The following is an 11,353-nucleotide window of genomic DNA, read 5'->3' on the forward strand; positions in this document are numbered from 1 at the left end:
ATACGGGTTAATTAGGTGCCTGATATCTCACCCTTTTCCATCACAGTCTGTACTTTGGATCTGAAAAGGTCTTCCTGAAAAGAGGAATGGTTTGTTCTTAACAAGAATTGGGTCTCATTAACTAAATTGGGAATATTTACATATTTACATTATTTACAAGTTTCCTTATCCAAAGTGAAAATATTTGAACTATGTCACAATTTACTGATTTGATGTCAATAGCTGTGCCATGACATCATAAAGCAGCTTAACTACCTTCAGAGTTTAAACTTTAAATAGTTAATGGTTTGCAAATTATGTATATTTACGTTCAAATAATATGTAACTAAAATTCAAAATACACTTTAGAATCAACACAACCCACTTCTAATATCACAAGTACTGATTTAATTCTCAGGCAAAGACTGTGGATGGAGCGGAGAGTATTTATAACCACAGAATGGTGAATATCACGTGTGAGAATCCCCATTAGTGGGATATAATCAGCCTTGTGCTTTATGGAGGCAGTGAAGAGTTTATTCCCCCCGACACACAGGGTTGAGGGAACCGGAGACTCTTCCACCCTCTGACAAAAGGAGGGTTACCGTGCAGGTGATGTTACGCTCCATCCATAGCTTACAAAGGGCTGAGTTCCGATGCATCGTTTTCAGCTTATTGTCTATTGTGTGTTCTACTTTATAACAACTGTAGAATATTTTCAACTAAAATATTTTGTTTAGTGATGTAATTTCATATTCTGATGTCATCACAATAAAATAAAGCTCTACATCTATGTTTTTTGCCGTGTAAATGTCTTTGGAATCAGCGTGTTTTCTAATGGCAAAGGCAGCCTTGGCTCAGATTCCCTGTCAAGGTCTCGGCTCTCTTGTCAGGACATTTCAATTGAAATGTCAAACCAATGCCTCATCTACTCCTTCAGGGATACGGTAACATTTACTTTCCAATATTTGATAAAAGAGCTGTTGGAATTATCCTCCCAAATACTTAACCCTCATCAAAATATTGTTAAATAACGGGAGATTACCTGGACATTTTACATTTCTGTTTGCAAGAAATTGCATTTTTTCAGATGCTTTTTGCTGCTTTGCAAAAGTGACAACACTTCAAAACGACATCAATGACAGCAAAATACTTTGAGATGGCATGAGAAGTGCCAGTCTTCCATTCTTGAATGGAAAATATGTCAGCGAGAAACAACATTAATAAATATCATAGCATTTTTTAAGTTTGGTCATATTCATTTTCATAATATTATTTTGAACTATCTTGGTGCATTTTGCTATGCTTAAGGTTCATTGTAAATGCAATGAATTAATTGCTGCTTGACAGTCAAAAGAATAAAATCTGCTCATTAGTTAGCAAGACCAAATTTTATTTTGATATTTGGGTTTTCTTTCACCTAAACAAATGTTTTAATAATTAGCTATTGCTGACTGAGTGTTCCCTCTGAAAAAGAACATACTGTAGAACATTGAACACTATAGCACAGTACAGGCCCTTTGGCCCACAATGGTGTGCTGACCTACTCTAAAATTAATCTAATCCTTTCCTCCAACAGAGCCCTCCACTTTTCTATCATCCATGTGCCCATCCAGGAGTCTCTTGAATGTGTCCAGTCTTTCGGCCTCTTCCACCACCCCCAGCAGGGCGTGTCTCGCAGCCGCTACGCTGTTTAAAATATTTACCTCTGACATCCCCCCCCCCAGTACTTTTCTCAAATAACTTTAAAGTTATGCCCTGAAAAACCCAGAACAATTTAAATAAAGTTGTTATAGTACACTTCTATTGTAATTTAATACCAGTCTAAATAGTTTCTTTCAATAGATGTTCCAGCAAACAAACATACTTACAATGTATCTGTTCTTTAGGACTCTGCAGTGGCTGTCAAATTTAGCTGATGACTATCTGAACACAGAAACATTGTAATCCTACAGCACAATACAGGCCCTTCGGCCCACAAAGCTGTGCCAATCATGTCCCTACCTTAGAACGACCTAGCCCTCTATTTTTCTAAGTTCCATGTAGCCATCCAGGAGTCTTTAAAAAGGTCTTTAAAAAGACCTTATCGTATCTGCCTCCACTACCACCACCAGCAGCCCATTCCATGCACTCACCACTCCCTGCATAAAAAACTTAACCCTGACATCTCCTCTGTACCTACTCCCCAACACCTTAAACCTGCGTCCTATTCTGGTAATCATTTCAGCCCTGGGAAAAAGCCTCTGACTATCCACACGATCAATGCCTCTCATCATCTTGGTCACCCTTCATCCTCCGTTGCTCCAAGGAGAAAAGGCCGAGTTCACTCAACCTATTCTCATAAGGCATGCTCACCAATCCAGGCAACATCCTTGTAAATCTCCTCTGCACCCTTTCTATGGTTTCCACGTCCTTCCTGTAGTGAGGCAACCAGAATTGAGCACAGTACTCCAAGTGGGGTCTGACCAGGGTCCTATATAGCTGCAACATTACCTTTCTGCTCTTAAACTCAATCCCATGATTGATGAAGGCCAATGCACCATATGCCTTCTTAACCACAGAGTCAACCTGCGTAGCAGCTTTGAGTGTCCTATGGACTCAGTCCCCAAGATCCCTCTGATCCTCCACACTGCCAAGAGTCTTGCCATTAATGCTAGATTCTGCTATCATATTTAACCCACCAAAATGAACCACCTCACACTTATCTGGGTTGAACTCCATCTACCGCTTCTCATCCCAGTTTTGCATGCTATCAATGTCCAAATGTAAACACTAACAGCCCTCCACACTATCCACAACACCCCCAACCTTTGTGTCATCAGCAAATTTACTAACCCATCCCTCCACATCCTCATCCAGGTCATTTATAAAAATCACAAAGAGTAGGGATCCCAGAACAGATCCCTGAGGCACACCACTGGTCACCGGCCTCCATACAGAATATGACCCATCTACAACCACTCTTTGCCTTCTGTGGGCAAGCCAGTTCTGGATCCACAAAGCAATGTTCCCTTGGATCCCATGCCTCCTTACTTTCTCAGTAAGCCTTGCATGGGATACCTTATCAAATGCCTCGCTGAAATCCATATACACTACATCTACTGCTCTACCTTCATCAATGTGTTTACTCACATCCTCAAAAAATTCAATCAGGCTCGTAAGGCATGACCTGTCTTTGACAAAGCCATGCTGACTATTCCTAATCATATTATGCCTCTCCAAATGTTCCTGTCTCTCAGGATCTTCTCCATCAACTTACCAACCACTGAGGTAAGTCTCACTGGTCTATAATTTCCTGGGATATCTCTACTCCCTTTCTTGAATAAAGGAACAACATACACAACCCTCTAATCCTCCGGAACCTCTCCCATCCCCATTGATGATGCAAAGATCATTGCCAGAGGCTCAGCAATCTCCTCCCTCGCCTTCCACAGTAGCCTGGGGTACATCTCATCCGGTCCCAGTGACTTATCCAACCTGATGCTTTCCAAAAGCTCCAGTAGATCCTCTTCCTTAATATCTACGTGCTCAAGCTTTTCAGTCCACTGCGTCACCCCTATAATCACCAAAAAAAATTCCATAGTGAATACTGATGCAAAGTATTCATTAAGTACCTCTGCCATCTCCTCCAGTTCCATACGCACTTTCCCACTGTCACACTTGATTGGTCCTATTCTCTCACGTCTTATCCTCTTGCTCTTCACATACTTGTAGAATGCCTTGGGGTTTTCCTTAATCCTGTCCACCAAGGCCTTCTTATGGCCCCTTCTGGCTCTCCTAATTTCATTCTTAATCTCCTTCCTGCTAGCCTTAATCTTCTAGATCTCTATCATTACATAGTTTTTTGAACCTTTCATAAGCTATACAGCCTTTGCACATCACAGTTCCTGTACCCTACCATTCTCTCCCTGTCTCATTGGAACATATCTATGCAGATCCCCTGAACATTTGCCACATTTCTTCCATGCGTTTTCCTGAGAACATCTGTTTCCAATTTATACTTCCAAGTTCCTGCCTGGTAGTTTAATTCCCCTCACTCCAATTAAACGTTTTCCTAACTTGTCTGTTCCTATCCCTCTCCAATGCTATGGTAAAGAAGATAGAATTGTGATCACTGTCTCCAAAACACTCTCCCACTGAGAGACCTGACACCTGACCAGGTTCATTTCCCAATACCAGATCAAGTACCACATCTCCTCTTGTAGACTTATCTACATATTGTGTCAAGAAACCTTCCTGAACACACCTAACAAACTCCACCTCATCTAAATCCCTCACTCTAGGAATATGCCAATCAATATTTGGGAAATTAAAATCTCCCATTACAACAACACTGTTATTATTACTCCTTTGCAGAATCTGTCTCGCTATCTGCTCCTCGATGGCCCTGTTATTATTGGGTGGTCTATAAAAAACTCACAGTAGAGTTAATGACCCCTTCCTATTCCTAACTTCTACCCACAGAGACTCCATAGACAACCCCTCCATTACTTCCTCCTTTTCTGCAGCTGTGACACTATCTCTGATCCACAGTGCCACGTCCCCACCTCTTTTGCACCCCTCCCTGTCCTTTCTGAAACATCTAAAGCCTGGCACTTGAAGTAGCCATTCCTGCCCCTGCACCATTCAAGTTTCTGTAATGGCCATAACATCATAGCTACAAATGCTGATCGACACTCTAAGCTCATCCACTTTGTTTACAACACACCTTGCATTAAAATAGACACATCTCAAGTCTTCCATCTGAGCGTGTCCCTTCTCTATCACCTGCTTATCCTCCCTCTCGCACTGTCTCCAAGCTTTCTCTATTTGTGAGACAATCTCCCTTTCCTCCGTCACTTCAGTTCAGTTGCCACCCCCCAGCAATTCCAGCTTAAACTCTCCCCAACAGACTTAGCAAACCTTCCCACCAGGATATTGGTCCCACTTGGATTCAAGTGCAACCCATCCTTTTTGTACAGGTCACACCTGCCCCAGAAGAGGTCCCAATGATCCAGAAGTCTGAATCCCTGCCCCCTGCTCCAATCCCTTAGCCACGCATTTATCCTCCACCTCATTCCATTCCTAAACTCACTGTCATGTGGTACAGGCAGTAATTCCGAGATTTCTACCTTTGAGGTCCTACTTCTCAACTTCCTTCCTAACTCCCTGTAGTCTGCTTTCAGGACCTCCTCCCTTTTCCTACCTACGTCGTTGGTACCAATATGTACCATGACCTCTGGCTGTTCACCTTCTCACTTCAGGATACTATGGACACGATCAGAAACATCCCAGACCCTGGCACCTGGGAGGCAAACTACCATCTGCATTTCTTTCCTGCATCCACAGAATCACCGATCTGACTCCCTAACCATAGAGTCCCCTATCACTGCTACCAAATTTCCTTATTTCACTATTCCTTTCCCAAACCTTCTGAGTCACAGGGCCAGACTCTGTGGCACGGCCACTGTTGCTTCCCCCAGGTAGGTCACCCCCACCCCCCCCCCCCCCCCCCCGCAACAGTACTCAAACAAAAGTACTTATTGTTAAGGGGGACAGCCACTGGGGTACTCTCTAGCACCTACTTCTTGCCCTTACCCCTCCTGACTGTTACCCACTTAACTGTTTCCCCAGGCCCTGGAGTGACTACCTGCCTATAGCTCTTCTCTATCACCTCCTCACTCTCCCTGACCAGACGAAGGTCATCGAGCTGCATTTCCAGTTCCCTTACACGGTCCCTAAGGAGCTGCAGCTCGATGCGCCTGGTGCAGACGTGGCCATCCAGGAGGCTGGGAATCTCCAGGACATCCCACATCTGACACCGGGCACAGAAAGCCTTAATGGACTGAAAGTAAGGAATGTAATCATCCCTTTGTGCTGAATTGACTGATTCAAGCAGGTAGAGGCAATGGAGGAAGTTATTTGTTTCAATGTTTCACAGCTAAATCTGACAAGATCCCTGCTCCTTTTGTTTCTTTGAATGACCCCAGCTCACCAGCCACGTCCCTGAAAATGACTTACTGAATCATGCTGGCTGCAGCTAGAGTCCAAAGTGAATAGCCATGTCCCCACTACCTGGAGCTAGATGTGTGCAGATTGTCTGAGTGACGGATGCCACAGCATATGATGCTCCACTTGATCATTCCCCATGTTATGCTGGAAATCACCCAATAATAATACCACATAAGTCAGATTTGCTAGAGTGGGGAAGCTCCCTGTTCAGTTCAATAGGGATTCTTAGCCAGGAGAAAATAAGATACTTGAAGAATAGTTTAATTAAATTACTTAATGCTTTAATCAAATAATGTTTAAATCACTAAATACTTTATTAGTGAACAACAAGGTGATGGAAGAATTCAGTAGTCAGGCAGCATCTGAGAAGGCAGAGCGATAACCAGCATTTCAGGCCAAGACAGAGTGTGTAGAGGGAAGAGAGCCAGCGCAAAGAGGTGAGGGCAAGGGTAAGCCAGGAGCTGGAAGGTGATAGGTGGAACCAGGTGAGGAACAGAACAGAGGGCAGATGGAACCATGTAGGAGGAGGGGAGGTTGAAGGTAGAGCAAGAGGCTGGAAGGTGATATGAAGGAACAAAGAGCGGCAGATTCTGGAATCAGGTGAGGAAAGTTATAGTAGAGCTGGGTAAGAGATGGTTGATGGGCAGATGGAACCAGTTTAGGAGGAGATCTTGAGTGGCATGCCATTTCAATTCCCTTTCCCTTTCCTGCATTGATCTGTCCATCCTCCTCCACTGCCAGAGTGAAGCCAAGCTCGGAATATTCTGCCTGAGTAGTCTACAACCAAATGGCACAAGCATTGAATTTTCCAACTGAGGTAACCCCACAACTCCTGAACTCTTTACTCTCCTGGCCCAGGTTCTGTCACCCTCTTTCTTTCCAGGTGGAATTGGAGCTGAATCTGGCCACACAGAGCCTTGCCTTCCTCATTCACTTTCGATTCTTCTCTTTCATTTCTGTCATTTATTCCCCTTCCTTTTGCTCCCTTGCTCCTCCCTCCTCCTCCCTCTGAGAGTTTTTAACCCTCGCCATCTGCAGTAGCAAGCATCCTTGTAATAATGAAGTGTTTTGGCCTGAAGCAACAACCGTCCATTTCCCTCCACAGATGCTGCCTCCAGCAGCTCAGGTTTTCTGTAATGACATTGGATCAGGTCCTTCGAGCGAGTAACCTATCCAGCTTACATAGATTCCATCTTCCCAAAAATTGGTACTAGTACTCAGGAATCTGAATCCTGCCCTGTACAATACCCATCCTTCCTCTCTTGCCAACGTCTGCCCTGTGGGAAATCTAAAACTGTTACCCTGGTACTGACTACCATTTTATCTCTTATCTCTATAGTCATTCCTCTTTATTCACCAGCGTTGTTAGTACCTCTATGTACCATGGCCATGACCTCCTCCAGAATGTCCTGCAGCTGCTCTGTGACTTCCTTGAACTAACAACTGAGAGGCAACGTAGCATCTGGGAGTCATGCCATCTCCTGACAGTATCCAGAATGGTTTGTCTGTTTGAGAGAGGGATGGCCAAGGTCACCCTGGATTACTTGGATGGTTGTCAGCCTTTCCCTCCCTGCCTGAGATGTGACCATCTCTCTAAATGAGTTAACCACAAAGGTATCAGGTTCACAATTCGCCACAGTATCTTCAGCTACAACTGTAGCTCCTAAACACAGATTCCCACAGCTGGAGACACTGTGTGACAGTCCTTGCCTTTCCGCATTTTGCAAAGAAGCATACTGTGTAACTGAGCTGTCCAGAGCCAACTGCCACAACCCACAGCACAACACTGTGGCTACTTTGATCATTATGCACTAAAATAAACTGTGCTTTTTTTTTCATTCTAATCATGTTCTTTCTTGTAAAAATTGGGATAATTTATGGTGAATTTATGTTTTTCTTGTGAATGCGGCTTACCATTGTATTGAATTTATTTAAATCTTACATCCATCCCCACAACATGAGGGAGTAAAAGTCTCTGTGCTATGTCTCTGTTGCAATGTACAGACATGTGAATTTAGAAGTCTAACGGCTTGTAGAAAGAAGCTGTCCTTTAGCCTGTTGGTCCTGGCATTAATGCTGTAGCACCATTTGCCAGACGGAAGCAGCTGAAACAGTTCATAGTTGGGGTGACTCATGTCCCCGATGATTTTCCAGGCCTTCTTTCTGTACCTGCTGCCGTAAATGTCCTCAATGGAGGGAAGTTCTCATCCACAGATGCGCTGGGCTGTCCGTACCACTCTGTGCAGTGCCCAGTGATCAAGGTTGGTGCAGTTCCTGTACCAGGCAGTGATACAGCCAGTCAGTACGCATTCAATGGTGGCCCTGTAGAAGGTCTATGTGCCTGTGACGTTGCTGCAAGTACATTTCTTATGGATATACTTATGCATTTGACAATAAACTCAACTTTGTCTTTTTGACTTTGAAAATTATTCTTAAATGATATTAATTACAAAATGTTTTACTCTAAACATTGCTTCCTCCAACATTAGATTTGCTTCCATTTTTACCTTTAACTCTTGAGTAGGAGAAATATTCATCTGATCCCACTTCCCGATCAGCAGCCCCACTCTACCTCTACATATCTCGTAAACTCGAGGAGCCTTTACCTGCAGCTTGAAGCTCACACAACCTGTTCCCTCTGTTTAAAAAATGTGATCTACTCTGATTGTAGGATCTATCTAGCCACTTCAGGGACTTGGATGTATCACATTGATCAGATATTTTGTGGACTACTAACGCGATGAGTTGTTTTCAATACAATGGATATTAAAATAAAGTATTGGTTGATTTTTTAGCTGGACTCAGAAATGATCTACTGTATGTAGGTGTATCTTTCTGACATGAAATTTCTTCTGTCCCCAACTTATATATTGTACATTGAGTATCTATGACCTCTTGGGGCTTTTCAGAATCGTTGGTATAAACCACCAGCAATAAATATTCCTAAACTAACACTATTTATGGACGTAGTAAACGACAGCTGACTAAGTACACATCCCTGTGGAAAACAACTTACCTCACCTACAGAGCATGAACTTCATTTCAGCCCTGTATTTCTTTAACACCCCTTAAACGAATGTTAAAGGTATTTCTCATACTCATATAACTCTATGTTCAGTTATTGTTGACTTAATGAGATAATTTCAAATGAATGAATACAATAAATCTGCAGATACTGGAAATCCAAAATAAAGACAGAGAGTGCTGGAAATATTCAGTCGGTCCAGCAGCATCTGTGCAAAGAGAAGCAGGGTGAACATTTCAGATCAATGACCTTTCATCAGAACAGTTCTAATGACATTTCAATATCAAAACAAAGCATATCTAAAGCATGTGTTTACTTTATATTTCATGTTACTTAAAATTTCTCCATGGTTAGTCAGTATGAGAAGAACTTAGCAATCCCTATTGGTTGGTCCTATTTAACTAATATTTTGACAATATATTAATCACTTAATGTGCTATTAAGCATTCTAGTAATTCATTATCAACCCAACTCAAGTCTCACTGGCCTACAATTTCTGTTGTTGACTCCTGACTCTCTTTTTGCACTTCTGCCACAATTTTATTTTCAATGGCATTTTCGATCACTATAGTTTCTTCTCTAACTTCCTTCTTTGCAAAAGAATATAAATTGTTGAGTCACAGCATTAGTACCATTTCCCTTTAAATAATAATTTTAACTGATTATTCCAACATTAACTTGAGGTCTTCTATAATCAAAATATCTCAAGAAGTCTCAGGCTGAATAATATTCCTTCATTCTCCATTATCATTTCACTTTATTATGTGAGGAACAGCATTATTTTAAATTGACATTAAATTTGTGAAGAAAGTGTCACAGATCACAGAAAAATATGACACAGGAAAGGGTCTCTTAGTTCTGTTTGTAATAGCCATAATCCAAAATACTCCCATCTTCCTGTATGTTGTCTATATCTCTCCATTCCCTGCATGTCTAAGTACCCTTCAAATGTTGCTATTACATTTGCTTCCACCATTTCCCTGGAAGCACCTTGTAGGCACCAAGCACTCTCTGTGTGAAAAACTTGCCTTGTAAATCTCCTTTAACCTCTCCCCCACAGTTTACAACTGTGTCCTCTATTATTGGACATTTTCACCAAGGCAGAAAGAATCTATCTGTACCCCTAATAATTTTATCTATTTCTGTCCGATCATCCCTCAGCCTCCAACACTCCAGGAAAAGAACAATTCAAGTTTGTCCAACCTCTCCTTATAGTACTTCCCAATCTGGGCAACATCTTGGCAAACCCCTCCAGCACCATCACTCCTACAATGGGCAATCAGAGCTCTATACAATACTCCAAACATGTCCTGACCAGAGTTTTATACAGCTGCAACATAACTTCCTGACTTTGGATACTTTACACCCTAACTGATGAAGGCAAATATATCTCATGCTTTCTTTCTTGTGTTGCCACTTTCAGTAATCTATAAACTTGCACCCCAAATTTCCTCTGCACATCAATGTTCCTAAGCGTCCTGCCATTTACTGTGTACTTTCCTCTTCCATTTGACCTCCAAAAGTGCAATTTATCCAGATTAAACTTGGCCTGCATTTTTCTGCCCATAATTTGAATTGGTCCATACCCTGCTGAATCCTTTGACAACATTCCTCATTATCCCCACTCTGCCAATTTTTGTGTCAGAGTCTAAAAATATTCTAATGAGAATCTATATTTTTATCTAAGTCTGTATATATACACACCTCCACCATTTGGCAGCAATTACAGCCTTGAGTCTGTGTGGATAGGTCTCTATTAGCTTTGCACAACTGGACACTGCAATTTTCCTCCATTCTTTACAAAATTGCTCAGGCTCTGTCAGATTGCATTGGGGTCGTGAGTTAACAGCCCTTTTCGAGTCCAGCCGCAAATTCTCAATTGGATTGAGGTCTGAACACTGACTTGGTCACTCCAGGACATTAACTTTGTTGTTTTTAAGCCAGTCCTGTGTAGCTTTGGCTTTATGATTGGGGTCATTGTCTTGCTGGAAAACTGATCTTCTCCCAAGTCACAGTTCTCTTGCTGTCTGCATCAGGTTTTCCTCCAGGATTTCCCTGTATTTTGCTGCATTCATTTTACTCTCTACCTTGCAGAGTCTGCTGCAGTGAAGCATCCCCACAGCATGATGCAGCCAGTACCATGCTTCACGGTAGGGATGGTGTGTTTCTGAAGATGTGTGGTGTTTGGTTTATGTATAGCGTTTAGTCTAATGGCCAAAAAGCTCAACTTTGGTTTCATCAGACCATAGAACCTTCTTCCAGCTGACACCAGAGTCTCCCACATGCCTCGGGCAAACTCTAGCCAAGATTTCATATGGGTTTTTTCCCACAGTGACTTTCTCTTTGCCGCTCTCCCAT

This window comes from Hemitrygon akajei, chromosome 3 (genome assembly GCF_048418815.1).
Source record: "Hemitrygon akajei chromosome 3, sHemAka1.3, whole genome shotgun sequence".
Lineage (NCBI taxonomy): Eukaryota > Metazoa > Chordata > Chondrichthyes > Myliobatiformes > Dasyatidae > Hemitrygon > Hemitrygon akajei.